This window comes from Sinocyclocheilus grahami, unplaced genomic scaffold (genome assembly GCF_001515645.1).
Source record: "Sinocyclocheilus grahami isolate Dianchi unplaced genomic scaffold, SAMN03320097.WGS_v1.1 scaffold448.1, whole genome shotgun sequence".
Lineage (NCBI taxonomy): Eukaryota > Metazoa > Chordata > Actinopteri > Cypriniformes > Cyprinidae > Sinocyclocheilus > Sinocyclocheilus grahami.
The window spans coordinates 1,005,674-1,011,082 of NW_015505627.1; positions in this window are offsets into that span (position 1 = coordinate 1,005,674).

Consider the following 5,409-nt stretch of genomic DNA (forward strand, 5'->3'; position numbering starts at 1 on the left):
CATATAAAACGTACTGTTCCAACGTGTCGGAGTGTCTTGTTGCAGCATCTTTTTTGACAGTCCTAGCTCTGTCTGTATCTCTCCAAGTCGGGACATGGCAAGGTGAGAATGTTTGAAGTGCCCGACTATATTTCTCCCTATCGCCATACAGTCGGAAATGCTGCGCTGGCTCAGAACTCCGTCATGCACGGCTAACTGGAGAGTATGAGCCATGCAGCCAAGACTGTTCAATCTACAGTCTTCGATGGCTTTAACCATATTGCGACCATTATCTCGCAGCACAGCATGTACCATATCTTTAGTTATGTTCCACCGAACGAACATGTTCTTGAGTGCCCTCGCTATAGCAGCGCGAGCCTGGGCATTCTTGCGCATGCAAAATTACTCTCCTCATCTCAAAGTTTTCCTCAATCCACTGAGCAGTAAGGCTCAACATACTCACTGGACTTACGTCAGAGCTCCATACTGTATGTCAGTAGTGAAACTTATATGTGTCACATTTTTGCCCAAAAGCATGTGGATGTGAGCTGCCACTTCATTGTATAGAGCGGGGAGCGAAATGTCAGCGAAGTGCCACTGGCTAGGGAGCGAGTAGCGCGGTTCAATAAACTCGATAAGCCGACGAAATCCAAAATCCTCAACAATGCTGAAAGGTTGGTCATCAATTGCAATGATTTCCATAACTTTGCATGTGATGGCTTTTGCTTTGGCACTGTCCTTGTCAAATTTCTTCATATTGTCAAGTGTTTGTTGTACCGGCTTATTGGTAGTGGGTGACGCTGTTTGTTTGGCAACTTTTTGTTTGTTTGGTGACTTTCGTCTGATAATCTTTATCAATTTCGGGATGGCGAAACTTCAGATGGCTTATTAAATTAGTAGTATTGAAGTTTTTTGTTCTACTACCCCCTTGCATTACCTCGCATTTGCAGCTGTTGCAGATTGCAAGTCTGGTGTCCTCTTTTTTCACGACGAAAATCTCCCACACCGCTGACATGTTATCTTCTCTCTAGCAGCAGCTCTTGTAACGCGCGCGTCTGCTTGGTGCGACGTCACAGAAGCGACGATCAAAACCCTAGTGGCCAGCAGCAAGCACGTGAAGTGGTTCAACCAGCGGAAATAATACAATTTATCGGCTTAAAGATATTGACCGAATTTTGTTATCGGACCGATAACGATAATATAAAAAACAGCATTTATTGGCCGATAACGATATGGCCGCCGATATATCGTGCATCCCTAAATGTAAATATGCACTTCTTAAACTATAGATGACTTTGCAGATGTTAAAAGGATGCATCACAATTTCCAAATAATGAAACGAAAGATCCATATATTTGTTTTAGGATGCTGAAATGCTAGCAGGCTAGGAGATAACTAGCCCCATCAGACATCGCACTCTCAGAACTCCACAGTTTTCGGCAGAACGGGAACACCCATCATTCACAAAGTTCTACAGTATGCCAACCCATAGCATGTTTGTTTATCGATTGTTTTCGCATATGAATTGTGATTTTAGCTACAGATAAGTGTCTAGAACTCTAACCCTAAAATTAAAAATTAATGAATAAATAAATTCTGTCATCATTTATTTCCTTATGCAGTCTGATGAGACTAAAAGTTGTGTCATGCCACCTGGGCCCATAAACTCCCCAACCCTATAGGATGAACCAAGTAACGTCAAATGAATGGATCCAGCACAGATTCCCTGGATGTCCTGGCATATTTAGACCACTTTCTCAGTCATCTAGTAGCCCCCCAACACTGTGGGACATTGTTTGCCCTCATCCATCATCCAGAGTCAGAATAATAACACCAAAGTTGGTCTTTCTTCGTTTCACCTCTTTTTTGGAGCTTGAACAGTCTGGACTCTGTTGATGTTCTACATGGAGCTGTTCACACCCTTGGACTTGGTCTCGGAACTATCGTACTATGCCTAAACATAGTGGATAATGAATCAGAGGTGGTCAGGTGGTCCAAGTTGTAGCTCTCGGAAAACTCCCAGTTCACAAGTTGTAATTACGAGTTCTACGAGGATGTGAACGCTTTTTACAAGTTGGTATCTCGTAATCACCGTTATTACGATATGGTGTGAATGCACCTTTAGAATGTTGTTGTTTCTGCGTAAATTACGTGATCCCGCTGCGCTGCAAGCATGTTCATTACTTGGCAACATGGATGCACACACACATAAAGTGCAAGTTGGAAGAGCAAGATCCAATGAATGCTGTAACCACATCATTTATTTATTTATTTATTTTTAAGCATTTTGATCCCTGAGATTAAGATTTTATGATTCCTGGACAAAATCACTTGCCTGTGATCAAAGATAGTGAGAGCTGAGGATGGGGAATACAGCCAAATCTGAGTTAAATTATTACTTATACAGTCAAAAACTCTCCAACTGCTTTGCAACCAGAAGCTTTAACTTAGCTTTGGCTACCTGAAACTGTTTGCGCAACGCCGACCTCATACGTCATCCTCCCGGAGCTTCTTCCGTGTACAACTGTTGGCGCAAGCTAGATTAAAGTGATTATTACGTTTTGAATATGGATATTTTTCTTACAAAAATGCATCGAAACGCATTGACAGGAGGCCTTTGTTCATCCCCAGGAGCCATGTGAGACACTTTTTTTATGGTTGGGCGCTTTTTATTTAACTTCTTTTGGACTGAAGCATTGCAACACCCGCTAACTGCCATTAAACAGCTTAAAAGATCAAAGACAATTTTTAATATAACTCCGACTGGATTCGTCTGAAAGAAGAAAGTCATATACACCTAGGATGCCTTGAGGGTGAGTAATTTATGGGCTAATTTTCATTTTTGGGTGAACTAACCCTTTAAGTATTTTTTGGGAATATCTGTACTTTACTTGAGTTTTTATATTTCAGTCAACTTTTACTTTTACTCCACTACATTTCCTAATTAAAATGTATACTTTTACTCTGATACATTTCACCGAAGCAAATTCGTTATTTGCTACAAAATAGTCAGAAGAACACGGACTGCAGGAAAGCAGGTTTGACCACTGATATACACATATATCTATACACACACACATATGCATATACAGTGGGTACGGAAAGTATTCAGACCCCCTTAAATTTTTCACTCTTTGTTATATTGCAGCCATTTGCTAAAATCATTTAAGTTTTGAGTATGGCTTTCAGATAATTTATACACCACTGCAGACAGCTGACACTGAGAGGTCAAGTAAATACTTACAGCGGATCTAAATATTTATAATTGATCATAACTAGTTATGATTGATTATTCATATTTCCCCTTTGAGCTGATTCGCTACATATAATGGTGGAGAATAATGGGCATAAAACACTGTCAACCTAAAAGTGTGTGTTTGATAATCCAAGTAAGAATAGGGCGTGATTTGCGATACGCATCTGTGTCCCTATTTGCTGGCTTGTTTATATGCAGATAAAGTAGTGGCTTGAATTGGCATCTCTATTATGATTGAAAGAGTATGTATGCACTTCGTGCTTAAATGGTATCAGTGTAAGGTTAATCTCATTTTAGTGAAGAAATATGGAGCCAGATCAGCCTAAAAAATAATACATTTACAAAACAAAATTCATAAATGCACAGCACAATTTACATTTACAAAATCCGATTCGCAAATTCAAAACACAATTCATAAATACACAAATAAAAGCCTAAATATTTCCCCAAATGCTCACACAAATCCATCTTACCTAAATACATTTAAAATGTTTTCACAAATATGTATATATCAAGTTCATGAATTAATTTCCATCACACATTTATGAATGATGCTACATGTATTTACGCAGATCGTTGAATCTGCATTTGCAAATCGTCACACGTGCATGGACTGCTTTGAATTTGTGTGTTGTATTTTTGAGACCTTCCTGGCAGGTTAAGATTCATAAATATATTTTTGGAGGATGTTCCGTTAAGCCAATCACAGTGAGCTTTTAATTCACCAATCAAAATGCTCCTTACTAGCTCAACACTGCGCTTATACCATGAACGGGTCCTTGATGTAAAGACATTTTAATGGGTACTCTTTTTTTAGCACCTGATTACAATTTCTACAAAATCACGTTATGATTTATATCGTTCGCACAAAATACAGCTACCTGGTTAGCCTGCTGTCTTATACACCAAAGTTGCACATGCCCTGTTTATTCAGATCAATCTGTAATGTTATTAAATAAGTGTTAAATGTCCAGATATTTCATTTAATAACAACAATTATGTAATGTGTTCTGTTGTTGTTATTAGTAGTAGTAGTATCAGGTTATCAGTAACTTTTGATCAGGCATTAAAAACAGCTACCATTTGACGATTTGCTATATGTTAGACGATTTTCTAACATAAAGAAACCATAATTTCAGTATTAAAGCAGAAGTCTGTTTTGACGAAGGAAACTCAGCTCAGCGGCATGTCCAAACTGTACCATAATGCATTCATCTGCTTTAGTGAAGAAATCACAAAATTGTAGTATTGTTTAATCTGTTTCTGTTGAATAAATCTCAGTACAGTGTTATATAAATCTGAGTGATGCTCCTCTTTCTACAGCATAAAGGCCTTGTAAATTATAATTAGATCAATGAAATTCATCTAAACTCTGACTGCATATATACAAGCACAGCAACCTGGTGATCAACTCGGTGTTTCACTCGCTGAGTGAAACTAAAGGTGTAATACTTCAGTATTCATGTGTGAGGCACACATAACTACACTATACGCTTAATCCAGCTTCAATTTATGGTAAATCGGTTTGTTATTCTTTAAACAAGTGCAAGAAACTTATTGTTAAATTAGAGAAACACTCACAGAAGTGCTTATTTAATGCAACAAGTCTTGAAGGACTGAAAGCACCACGTTGAAAGCACAAAACGGTGGACAACTTCTTCGAAATAGGCAGACACTAAACTGCTTGAATTGCACTGGCATGCATTGGTTACCATGACAACGACTTGTCACAGGAAGTGCTAACTCCACATAGCACACGTGTCACCTGGTGGCACCATATTGTGAACAAACCACCTCTGGTAGCTGTTTTTAAGATAGCACGACTTCGTTTCATTTTAGGCTAAGCTACCGAATAACTTGAAGTAATTTGAATTTAACCTAATCCCTGGTTTCTGATTTTTCATTTTCTCTATTCTCTGTTTCCCCATTTTCAATTCTTCTCAGCTAATGTAACAATCTTAGATGTATCCGTCCTGAATGCTATTGCTCAGTTACTAGTTAATTAAATCTAAATGTAATTACATTTTAACTGTTTATCTAGAGAAGAATTAAGTTATTGGGCGTTTTTAATAGCACAATGAATAACACACTACAGAGGGTGGGACACACACATGGTATGGTCTAGGCATGGGAGCTGAACACGCAGCAGCTGTGACCAACCATGGCGTGTTGCC